A 13,390-nucleotide genomic window follows, 5' to 3' on the forward strand; every position below is an offset into this window, starting at 1 on the left:
TGATACTTGTTACAGCAGCCCAAAGTGAGTAAGACAATAAACAGTTCTAATTCTTTCTTAAAAGTGGCCCTGGAGATGAATGAGAGCTGATTTAATAATTTTTCAAGGCTAGTCTATTACTCCCTCCTAGTCTATTACTGTATTTCACCATTACCTGTATTTGAATATCCTGCCATTAGTCATTAACTAGTCATTAACACCTTGAGTTATAGACACACAGACACCAAGTATAGAGTTTCACCCAATAGATTATAAATTTTGTGAAGGTGGGCACAACACTCACTCCTCAATGGAGAGACCAATGCCTTTGACACATAGCTGACATTCAATAAACATTTAATGAATGAAAACATTCCTGCCATACAGAAAATCTTCCACTACCTAATGATATTGATGGAAAATATATTAACATTTAAATACATTTGCAGGCAGAGTCACTTTTTGCGAGAGTGGAAAGCTCTAGAACTTTCAGTAGTCTCCATTTGCATCACTGTGCACCCCACAAGCTTGTAAAGGCTGCAATATGCAGTTGGATTAATCTGGGCATTAAACTCAAGGTAATCATAAAGGTGGTAATGGAGTACAAGGTGATGGTTACACTTATCATTAAAACACAATCATGTAATTAAAATCATGTTAATTAAAACGCAATCCTTAGAGGTTGGTTTACGTGACATTTTGTTTACTGGAATACAAGGTAGTTGGGGTAGGTGGCCAAAATAATGTTTTATGCTGTTTTGCACTTAAAAGAAAAACAATAGAAGGCTTTTTTGAAGGGAAGGAGAATGTAAATTTTTCCATGTGCAAATTTTACCTCATATTTGGAATATATATGTTTATAACAATTATTTGTGTTCCATTTTATAAGGGGAGTAGCTAATCCAAAATATAAACCATTTTTGTTCTAATAGTGCAGTTTATTTCCCTTATTAGAATAATTGATACTTAGAGCCTCAAATTCAAGAAAACATATTAATGAATAATTCATTGACTTCTAATTCTTATTTATGTGAGTAAAGCTGGAAGAGATAAAAGGCAAATCATGGGGAATTTTTCAGAAGAAGGTCAGTTTAGCAAAATGTACTATCTCCTAGTAAGAGATGGAAAAAAAATGCAAGGGAGTAGGAATACTGGAATGTGAGAAAAATATACGCTTAGATTACAATGTAGCTCAGAAAAGAGCACAGTTTTTGATCTGCCTTGAGATTAAACAGTCCTATATCATTTTGTTGAATTTCCCTTTCTGCTTGAACCTCTCACTTCTTCCTCTGGAGGTATTAGTAGTCCCTCAATCCGGTCCCTTTTCTTTCTTTTTTCTCCATTCACATTTTTATTGGTATTATTGTTTTCAATCACAAACTTACAGAAGGTTGGAAGTACAGTAAAATAATTATTTTTAAATCATTGAAAATAAGTCCCTGAACTAATGCACCATCACCTGTGAATATTTCCATGTGTATTTATTTAAAATATTCTACACATTCACAATGCAACCATTACAGTCAAGAAATTAACCAATAATTTACTACCACTGAATTCTCAGATCCCTTTCAAGTCTGGCTAATTATCTCAATAATGTCCTTTATATTAACAGAATTGAGTTTCAAACCGCAAGTTGCATTTAGTTATGAAATCTCTTTAGTTTCTGTATTGGCTGGATAACGGCTCCAAAGTTAGCTGGTTCTAATCCCTGGAATCTGTACATGTTACCTTGTAAGGAAAAAGAGTTTTTGCAGATGTGATTAAATTAAGGTTCTTGACTTGGGAAGATTATCCTGGACTATCTGCGTAGGCTCTTAATCCAATCATAACTGCCATAAAAGAGAGGCAGAGGGAGATTTGACACACAAAGAGAGAAGGATATGTGAAGATGGGGGTGGAGACTGCAGTGACGAGACCATGAGACAAGGAGGCCTAGGAACACTAGCAGCCACAGAAACTAGAAGCAAGGGAAGACTCCTCCCCAGAAGCCTTTGGAGGGGGTGGTCCTGCTGGCGCTTAATTTCAGACTGGTGGCCTCCAGAATGATCAGAGAATGAATTCCCATTGTTTTAATCTTCCAAGATTTTGGTAATTTATTATGGCTTTCATAGGGAGATAATACAGATTTTGGTAGAGGAAATGGGGAAATAGCTTTGGAGTTAGATAGTGAATAAGGCTAGAAGAATTTTGAGAAATGTACTACAAAAAGTGTAGATTGCCTTAAAAAGACTGTTGGTAGCAATGTGGACATTAACTGGGCTTCTGGTGAGGATTCAGAAAGAAGTGAGGGGCATGGTAAGAGCACCTCGATCATCAGCATTTTGGAGAAAGCTGAGGCCTGTAGTCCGTCCGGTAACATTACATGGTTCCTTTTTAATATCACTGGACTCTTTCAGGAAAGGTGCTGTGCTTCTTAGGTCCAATAAGAGGAAGACGAGCTGAATATTAGATTAGAATTACCTTATTATAAGATGTCAACAAGTATACTTTACACATCAGAGGAGCCCTGAAATTAAAGAGCCTGCAGTCTAATCTTCACTGTTCCACATATAAAATGAGAAATTTAAATAGAATATGTGGTGAATCAGCCTTATATTTTCCTCCTTCCTTTCGGATTGTCAAAATAGTGATGCGGTTAACAATTTAATGTCAAGCTATATAAAATGTTTTATTTTTTGCCTACAAATGTGGTTTATATTTCTATCAAATGTCACAGTTTTCTCATAAAAAGTATCATTTTATTTAATGAGCTTGTAAATATGATTGAACTGCTATTGAAAGAGATTCTTCTATATAAGAAGTTGTGTGACCTTGGGATGATATATCACCTTTCAGGGCCTTGTGAAAAGTGGCTGTTTGGCTCAGTTGGTTCCAGTGGCCGCATCTAGCAAGGGCTTTCTTTTTTTTTTTTTTTTGAGACGAAGTCTCCCTCTGTCCCCCAGGCTGGAGGTCAGTGGCACGATCTCGGCTCATTGCAAGCTCTGCCTCCCAGGTTCATGCCATTCTCCTGTCTCAGCCTCCCAAGTAGCTGGGACTACAGGCACCCGTCACCATGCCTGGCTAATTTCTTGTATTTTTAGTAGAGATGGGGTTTCACCATGTAAGCCAGGATGGTCTCCATCTCCTGACTTCATGATTTGCCTGCCTCGGCCTCCCAAAGTGCTGGGATTACAGGCGTGAGCCACCGCGCCCAGCCTAGCAAGGGCTTTCTGTGATTCTGAGTATATAGAAATCAAAAGCTATTTTAGATTTCCATAAGGTTGATCAAAACCAAAGGATGTTTTCTTTAAAATATATGAATTTACTTTGAAAAAGAATGCTCATTGTAGTACATTATGGATAAATGCAAATTCTACATTTGTTTACCTGGTTCTTTATCCAGTCATAAGGAAAAAAAGACAATTTGTCAGCAATGTTTAAATGTATGTGTCTTCGATCAATTTAAATGCTATAGATACTCTGGTTTTACAGTCATATTCTAGAGCAAAGTAAACACTTGGAAGATGGCTATGGCATGGGATAATTCCCTTTTTGTAAAACCAGTTTTTACATCAAACTGTTTTACATCAAACTGTCTCCGTCTCATCAGAGAAGTATCAAAAGAGATAGAAATTATTTTAAATAATGAACTAACTGGAAATTCTGATGTCGAAATGCACAGTCACTGAAATGAAAAATTCACTAGACAGGCTTAACAGCAGAATCAAACTGGCAGAAGTAATCAGCAAACTTGAATATCAACTTCATAAAGTTTATGTAAACTTGATCAAGACTAGGCAATCTGAAACACAGAGGGCAAAGAAGAATGAAGAAAAATAAGCAGAGCCTCAGAGAACTGCACCAACATATGCATAATGGTAGTGCCAGAAAGAGAGGAGAGAAAAGAGCAGAGAAAATATCCAAAGAAATAATGACCAAAAATTCCCCCAATTTGATAAAAAGCATCAATCTATACACCCAAGATCAAGGAACTCCAAGCAGGATGAGCACAAAGTGATCCATACCTAGAAACAGCATAGGAAAAGTGCTGAAAAACAAGAGAGAAAACATTGAATGCAGCAAGAGTAGAACAACTCATCATGTATAAGGAAATCCCCGATAAGATTAATAGCTGACTAATCTTCAGAATTGATTAGTGGAAGACAGAAAGTAATGGTATTAAATATTCCAAGTGCTGAAAGAGAGCTGTCAAACAAGATCTTATATTCAACAAAACTTTCAGAAATGAACATGAAGCAAAATATTCCTAGAAACAAAAACATAATTTTTGTGAGCAGACCCACCATGTGAGAAATACTAAAGGAAGTCATTCACACTGAAAGTAAGTAATCATACATGGTAATTTGAATCCACTCACAAAAAAAACAAAAAGCACTGGTAAAGATAATTATGTAATTAGAAAAGACAGTATACATGCATATTTCTTCTCCTTTTCTTAAATTATGGAAATAATTTGCATAAAATATATATGCATAATTGTATTATTCAGTCTACAACAAATAAATATGTAATTTGATGATAAAAACAAAGGAAGTGGGTAGGAGCAAAGCTGCCATGGAATAATGAAATGATGTCAGATAGTAACTTGAATCCTCAGGGGAAAAAAGTGGACCTAAAATGGTAAGTAAGAAGACTATTATAACAAACTCTATAAATATACTTGCTTTGCTTTTATTCCTAAGTCTCCTTAGTAAATATAAAATTTTATAAAGTAAAATTATAAGAATTTATTTTGGTTTTGGTTTTATAACATGCGTAGATGTTTATATGTATAACAGTATCAAAAGAGGAAAGAGGGTAGAGAGCTATGTAGAAGTTACATTTCTGTATCTCACTGAAATTAAGTTAGTATAAATTTGAAGTAGATTGTGATAAACTATGATAAGTATAGTAAGTCTTAGAGAAACCAATAAGGAAATCACTTAAAAATATATTGTGAGGTCAGGTGTGGTAGCTCCTCTAACCCTTTGAGAGGCTAAGGCAAGACGGTGAATTGAGGCCAGGAGTTTGAGAAAAACTTGGGCAATAGCAAGTCCCCATTTTCTACAAAAAAAAAAAATTAAAATTTGCTAGGCGTGGTGGTAGTCCAAGCTACTCCTGTAATCCAACCTACTCAGGAGGCTGAAGCAAGAGGATGGCTTGAGCTCAGGAATTTGAGGCTGCAGTGAGCAATGATTGTGCCACTGTCCTCCAGCTTGGGCAACCCTGTTTAAATATATATGTATATTAATATAGTAAATATAGTGAAAAAATATATACATAGTGAAAAAAATATTAAAGGAATTGAATTAAATAATGCTACACTCAAAAACATTAATGCAAAGTAAAGCAACTAAAATGGCAGATATAAATGTAACTATACCAAATGATAACATTAAATGCAAATGGATTAAATAGTCCAATTTAAAGTCAGAGATTGCTGACAATCAATTGGGGTGGGAAATAGGATTCAGCAATGTACTCTCTAGAGGACATACTTTATATTGAAAGATACAAATAAGTTTAAAGTAGAATAATGGTAAATGATATAACAAATGCAAACAGTAACTATAAGAAAACTTAAGTGGCTATATTTCTATCAGACACTGTGGTAGGATGACTGAATATTCCCCAGATGAGATGGGGAGATTTTGCTGGATTATCAAGTGAGTTTCATGTAGTAACAAGTCATTATGAGGGTACCAGGATGTCAAAGTGATAAGTTGGAGATACGACAACAGAAGCAAGAGATTGTAGAGATATGAGGAAGAAATTACAAACCAAGAAATGCAGGCAGTTACTAGAAGTTTAAAAAAGGCAAGTAAACTAATTCTCTCAGAGTTTGCAGGGGAACCAGCCTACCAACATCTTGAATTTAGCTCATGAAACTGATTTTTGATTTCCGACTGCAGACAAGTAAGAGAAGTAAGAGAATGAATTGATATTTTAAGCCACAAATCTTTAAAAATGTGTCATAATACCAATATAAAATTAAGACAGGCAGTTTAGATTGTAAAAATAAAATCTTACCAAAGATAAAGAGGATTATTTTATATTGATAAAGGGTCAATCCATCAGAAAGATATAACAATTGTAAACATGTACACCTAACCATAGAGCCCTATAATACACAAAAGAAAAACTGACAAAAGTGAAAGAAAAAAATAGACAATTCAACGTGTCATAGACTTCAGTACTACACATTGAATAATGGATAGAACAAATCAGCAGAAGACCAACAAGAAAATATAAAACTTATACAAACTATAAACTGAATAGACTTCACATACACAGATAGAATACTCTACACAAAAGCAGCAGAATACATATTCTTTTCAAATGCACATGGAAGATCTTTCAGGATTCCATAGGCTAGGTTATAAAATCAATCTTAGAAAATTTAAAAGGATAGAAATAACAAAGCACATTCACCAAACAGAATAGGGTGAAACTAGAATTCAATGACAGAAAGAAATTTGAGAAACTCGCAAATATGTTGAAATTCAAGAACACACTGCTAAATAACCAGTGGGTAAAAGAAGAAATCACAAGGAGACTTAGAAAATGCTTTAAGATAAATGAAAATAAATATAAAACACACCAAAACTTAGTATGCAGCTAAAAACAGGCATACAGCTTAGTGGGAAATTCATAAGTGTAAAATACTGTATTTTTTTAAAATTCTTTACTTGATAGACCAATATTCCATCTTGAGACACTAAAAGAAGAGCAAATTGAACACAAAGCAAGCAGATTAAAAATAATAAATATTAGTGTTCAAATTAATGAAATAAAGAATAGTAAAACAATAGATAAAAATCAGTGAAACAGAAAGTTGGTTCTTTGAAAAAGACCAATAAGATTGAAGAAACTTTTACTAGACTGATGAAACAAAGAGAGAGAGAGAGAGAAAGAGAAGAATTATGTTAATAACATCAAGAATGGAGGAGACATTACTGCTGAAATTAAAAGATTTAAAGAAATGTAGTAGTAACGACTTATCTGTGGGAGATATGTTCCAAAATCCCAAGTGGATGCTTGAAACCACAGATAATATTGAACTCTTTATGTACTATATTTTTTCCTTATACATACCTGTGATTTATCAATTTGGCTCAGCACGAGATTAACAATAACTAATAAAAACAGAATAATTATAGAAATACACTGTAACAAAAATATGCAAATATAGTCTGTTTCTCTCTCTCTCGAAATATCTTATTGTACTGTACTTGCCTTTATTCTTCTTGTGATAATGCAAGATGATGAGCTGCCTACCCACTGAGAGAAAATGAGGTGAATGACTTGTGTGTTGTGGTGTGGCACAGTGTTAGGCTACTACTGATCCTCTGGTAATGTTAGAAGGACCATGTGTTTTGGGTGATCTCAGATCATTGAGCCGTGATAATATCAATGGTTGGATGTTAGGATGATCTGATAAGCAAGACAACTACTAATTGACTAATGTGTGGGTATAATATGCAGCACAGGGGATGATTTATGTCCTAGGATCAACTAGGTGTGACGCACATTTGTAGTCCCAGCCACTGGGGAGGCTCAGGTGGTAGAATCACTTGAGTCCAATAGTTCAAGGCTGCAGTGAGTTATGATTGCACCACTGCACTCCAGTGAGACCCTGTCTCTATTAAAAAAAAAAGTGAGGCAGGATGACATGAGATTTTATCACACTACTTAGAATGGTGTGCAATTTAAAACTTATGAATTGTTTATTTCTGGCATTTAATATTTTTGGACTGCAGTTTACTGCAGGTAACTGGAACTATGGAAAGTGAAATGACAAGTAAGGGCAGGACTGCTGTACCATGAACAAACAACAAATTAGATAATTTAGATCAAGTGGGACAAAATGTATAGAAAGATACAAGCTCTCAAAACTGACGGAAGAAGAAATAAAAAATCAGAATAGACCTGAAACAAGTAAAGAGACTGAATAATCAAAATTCATCCAACAAGTAAAGAGACTGAATAATCGAAATCCATCCAACAAAGAAAATTCTAATTCCAGATCCTTCATTAGTGAATTGTTCCAAACCTTTAAAGAAGAATTAACAGCAATCCTACGCAAACTGTTCCAAAAAATAAAAGATGAGTGAACATATTCCAAGTTGTTCTATGAGGTTAGTGTTACTCTGATACCAAACCCAGACAAAGAAATTACAAGACAGAAAACTAAAGATCAAGCTACCCATATAAATATAGGTACAAAATCCTCATAACATATCAGCCAACTGAATCCAGCAATATATAAAAGAATCAATTGCCATGACCAAGTGGCATTTATTACAGGAATGCAAAGATGGTTTAAACTCTAAGTATTAACTAATGCAATACACCATATGTTTTAGTCCACTCTGGCTGACATGACAAAATACCACAGACTGATTCACTTAAAAAACAGACATTTATTTTCTCACAGTTCTGAAAGCTAAAAGTCCATGATCAAGGTGCCAACAAATTCAGTTTCTGATGAGGGCTTTCCTCCTGACTTGTAGTTGATCACCTTCTCACTGTATTCTCACATGACTTTTCCTCTGTGTATGCACAGAGAGAGAGAGAGAGAGAGAGAGAGAGAGATTTCTACTGTCTCTTCCTCTTAGAAGGACACCAGTACTGTGGGTTTACAACCCTACCCTTATGCCTTCATTAACCTTAATTACCTCCTTAAAGGCTCTATCTCCTTAAAAAAGAAAGAAAAAAAAAAAACAGTTTAAAAAAACTAGGAATAGACAGGAACTGACTCAATATCATAATAAGCATTTACAAAATACAGCCAACATCAGACCCAATGATGAAAGACTGAAATCTTCCCCCTAAGATCAGGAGCAAGACAAGAATATATACTCTTGTCACTTCTATTCCACATTTTACTTGAGGTTCTATTCTGGACAATTAGGAAAGAAAATAAAATAACAAAGCATACAGATAAGAAAGGAGGAAGTAAAACTATATTAGCAGATCACATGATCTTGTTCATAGAAGATCATAAAGAAATCCACTAAAAAACACTGGAGCTATCATGCATATTCAATAAGGATGCAGGATTGAAGATCAAGATGGAAAATTAATTTTATTTCTATATATTATTAATAAAATCCAATATGATTGGAATTATTGAGAGTTGATTTGTGTATGACAAAAATGATATACTGAAATTCTAATTTCTGGAACCTATGCATGTGACCATATATGGAACTGGGGTCTTTGAAAATATAAAAATATAATTAAAATGTAAGTTGAGATCCTGCTGAAGAAGGATGAGCCCTTAATTCAATATAACTGGTGTCCTTATAAATAAGAGTAGAAGAGACATGGATATATACACACATAAACAGTGAAACACCACATGAAGACACATAGACACGTGCACACACACACACACACGATTGCCATATGACAATGGAGGCAGAGATTGGAGTTGTGCAGCTTCACACCCAGGAACTCCAAACATTCCCATGAATCATTTAGAAACTACCAGCGAAAGTATGACCCTGTTTACACCTTGATTTCAGACTTCTCTTATTTAGGACTGTGAGAGAATAAATTTCTGTGGTTTTAAGTCTCTCAGTTTTGGTTGTTTATTATGGCAGCCCTAATACAGATAAGGGAAGACTACTGTACTCTCCAAAGATAGATCAACATGTTCCCCTATCAAAATCTAAGCTGGTGCTTTGTTATTTTTCTAGAAATGGACAAGCTGATCCTCAAATTTATACACAAATGCAAGGGACCCAGAATAGCCAGAATGATCTTAAAAAAGAATAACAAAATTAGAGATCTTATCTATGCTTATTTTGAAACCTACTGCAAAGCTACAATAATCAAGACATGCAGGCATAAGAATAGACATAAATCAATGGACTAGGGTTGAAATCCTACAAACAAACCTATATTTACATTCAGCTGATGTTCTGGCAAGAGTTCCAGGACAATTCAATGGGGAAAGGGAAGTCTTTGCAATAAATAGTGGTAATGTTAACATTCATGCAAAAGAATGAATATATACTTCTACGTCATGCCATCCAAAAAAGTGAATCAAAATGGAGCAAAGACCTAAATTTAAAGCTAAAACGATGAAACTCTTTGAGGATAACATAGGCATCACTTTGTGACCTTAGGTTAGACAATGGTTTCTTTGATATGACAAAAACATAAGTGATGAAAACAAAACAAACAAAGAAAAACATAAATTGGACTTGATTTAAAAATTATGCTTCAAAGGACAGTATCAAAAGTGTGAAAAGACAACCTACAGTTTAGGAGAAAATGTGTGCAAATTATATATCTGATAAGAGACTTGTTTGTAGAATATATAAAGAGCACCTACAACTCAATAATATAAAGACAAACACACCAATTTAAAAATGGGCCAACGATTTGAATACACATTATCCAAACAAGATCTACAGTTGGCCAGTAAACACACAGAAGATGTACAATGTCATCAGTCATAAGGAAATGAGAATCAAAACAATGAGATGCTATTTTTATACCTATTGGGATGGCCATAATAAAAAAATGACCAGCAAAAAGCAACTGTCAGTGAAGAAGTGGACACATTTTGAACACTCATGCACTGCTAGTAAAAGTGTAAAATGGAGCAGCCACTTTGGAAAACAGTTTAGCCGTTCATAAAATCTTAAAAATGCAGTTAACGTGTGACCCAGGATTTATACTCCAGAACTGCAACATATGTCCACACAAAAACTTATACCTGAATATTCATAGCAGCATTATTTGTAAGAGCAAAAAGTAGAAACAACCCAAATGCCCACTAACTGATAATTGGATAAATTAAATATGGTAGATTCATATGATGTAATGTTATTTAGCAATGAAAATGGAGTAATGATAGAGGCTGCAACATGCATGAACGTTTAAAACATTATGCCAAGTGAAAGAAGCCAGTCCCAAAAGACCCATACTGTATGATACCAATGATTCAAAATGTCCATAATAGGTGACTCTACTGAGACAGAAAGTAGATCAGTGGTTACTTAGAACTAGGGGCATCAGGAGAAATGAGGAATGACTGTTAATGGACAAAAAGTTTCTTTCTGGGGTGATGAGAATGTTCTAAAATGAACTGTTGTGATGGTTGCACAACTCTCTGAAAATACCAAATATTGAATTGTACCTTGAAAAGATTAAATGTATTGCATGTAAACTGTATTTCAATAAAGGTGTTATAATGAATGAGACCATTTAGGGATATTCTAGGTTAAAAAAAAGTTGAATTCAAATGATAGTAGTGGATCTGGAGAGGCGTAGAAAGATTCAAGATATACTTGGAATGTAACTGATTGGGAGTGGTGCAGGAAAGTATAAAATTAATGCTTCTATATTTCTGCCTAGGAGAACACAAGGATTTGGGAGAAAGATGAGAAGTTCAAGTCAGGTTTATGATGATTTTGAAGTGCCTATAAAACAAGGTATTGAACTTTTTTGTTATTTGAATGGTCAATTCTTGTCCTCTGCTTTGGCAATTATTCCACATAATGGGCCAGAGCCCATCTCCCACTATGGGATGCCCCTCTCACAGATAAGGCCCAAGTTTCATACATGACCTAGATTTTTTATTAACTTTCATTTCAGGTTCAGGGATAAATGTGCAGGTTTGTTATATAGGCAAATTGCATGTTACAAGGGTTTGATTTACAGATTATTTTGCTACCCAAATAATAAGTGTAGTGCCCAATAAGTAGTTTTTTGATCCTCACCCATCTCCCTCCCTTTACCATCAAGCAGGCCCAAGCACCTGTTGTTCCCTTCTTTGTGTGCACATGTACTCAGTTTTTAGCTCCCATTTATAAGTAAGAACATGTGGTATTTGGCTTTCTGTTTCTGTTCTAGTTGGCTTAGGATAATGGCCTCCAGCTCTATCCATGTTGCTACAAAGGATATCATCTCATTCTTCTTTATGGCTGCATAGTATTTCATAGTGTATATGTACCACATTTTCTTTATCCAGTCTATAGTTGATGGACATTTAGGTTGATTCCATGTCTTTGCTATTGTGAATACTGCTGTGATGAACATGCATGTGCATATCTCTTTATGGTAGAATGATTTATATTTCTTTGGGTATATACTGAATAATGGAATTGCTAGGTAGAATGGTAATTCTGCTTTGAGTTCTTTGAGAAATTGCCAAACTGTTTTCCACATTTGCTGAACTAATTTGAATTCCCACTAGCAGTGTATAAGTGTTCCCTTTTTTTCCACAACTTCACTAGCATCTGTTATTTTTTGACTTTTTAATGATAGCCATTCTGACTAGCATGAGAGAGTATCTCATTGTGGTTTTGACTTGCATTTTGCTAATGATTACTAATGTGGAGCATTTTTTTCATACGCTTGTTGGCTATGTATCTCTTCTCTTCCAGGGTTTTTATAATTTTAGGTTGTTCATTTAAGCCTTTAATCCATCTTGAATTAATTTTGGGTTATAGTGTAAGGAAGGGGTCCAGTTTCAATATTCTGCATATGTCTAGTCAATTATCCCAGCACCATTCATTGACTAGAGAGGCCTTTTTCCCATTGATTGTTTTGTTGACTGTCAAAAATCAGATGGTTTTAAGTGTGGGGCATTTTTTCTGGCCTCTCCATTGTGTTCCATTAGTCTATATGTCTGTTTTGCAACAGTACCATGCTGTTTTGGTTACTGTAGCCTTGTACTGTAGTTTGAAGCCAGGTAATGTGATGCCTCCTGCTTTGTTCTTTTTGCTTAGGATTGCCTTGGCTATTCAGGCTTTCTTTTGGTACCATATGAATTTTAAAACAATTTTTTTTCTAATTCCGTGAATAATTTCGTTGGTAATTTGATAGGAATATCACTGAATCTGCAATTGCTTTGAGCAGTATGGCCATTTAAAAAATATTGATTCTTCCTATCCATGAGCATGGGAAGTTTTTTTATTTGTTTGTGTCATCTTCGATTTTTTGTGCAGTGTTTTGCATTTCTCATTGTAGAGATTTTTTTTTTCCTCCCTGGTTAGCTGTATTCCTAGGTATTTTATTCTTTTTGTGGGTAAAGTGAGTCAGATTACATTCTTGATTTAGCTCTCAGCTTAGATGTTGTTGGTGTATAGGAATGCAATTGATTTTTGTATGTTGGTTTTGTGTCCTGAAACTTCATGGAAGCGGTTTATCAGATCTCAGAGCTTTCACACAGAGACTGTGGGTTTTTCTAGGTATAGAATCATATTGTCTGAAAACAGGGATAGTTTGATTTCCTCTCTTCTTATTTGGATGCCTTTTATTTTTTTTTTTTCTCTTGCCTGATTGTTCTGGCCAGGACTTTCAGCACTGTATCAAATAGGAGTGGTGACAGAAAGTATCTTTGTCTTATTCTGATTTTTAAGGAGAATGCTTCTAGGTTTTTTTCATTCAGCATAATGTTGGCTGTGGG

The 13,390-nt window shown here is 34.8% G+C and overlaps 1 long non-coding RNA gene across 1 annotated transcript in view; it reads left to right on the plus strand.

Annotated features, from left to right (window-relative positions):
• The first annotated feature begins 4,172 nt into the window (after positions 1-4,172).
• The window catches only part of LOC144336357 (uncharacterized), a 29,105-nt gene continuing 19,887 nt past the window's right edge, over positions 4,173-13,390 (plus strand). The window contains exons 1-2 of the long non-coding RNA XR_013408059.1: positions 4,173-4,303; positions 11,335-11,411. This is a non-coding gene — a long non-coding RNA (uncharacterized LOC144336357). The remainder of the gene's footprint in view (positions 4,304-11,334; positions 11,412-13,390) is intronic.

This window comes from Macaca mulatta, chromosome 17 (genome assembly GCF_049350105.2).
Source record: "Macaca mulatta isolate MMU2019108-1 chromosome 17, T2T-MMU8v2.0, whole genome shotgun sequence".
Taxonomy (NCBI): domain Eukaryota; kingdom Metazoa; phylum Chordata; class Mammalia; order Primates; family Cercopithecidae; genus Macaca; species Macaca mulatta.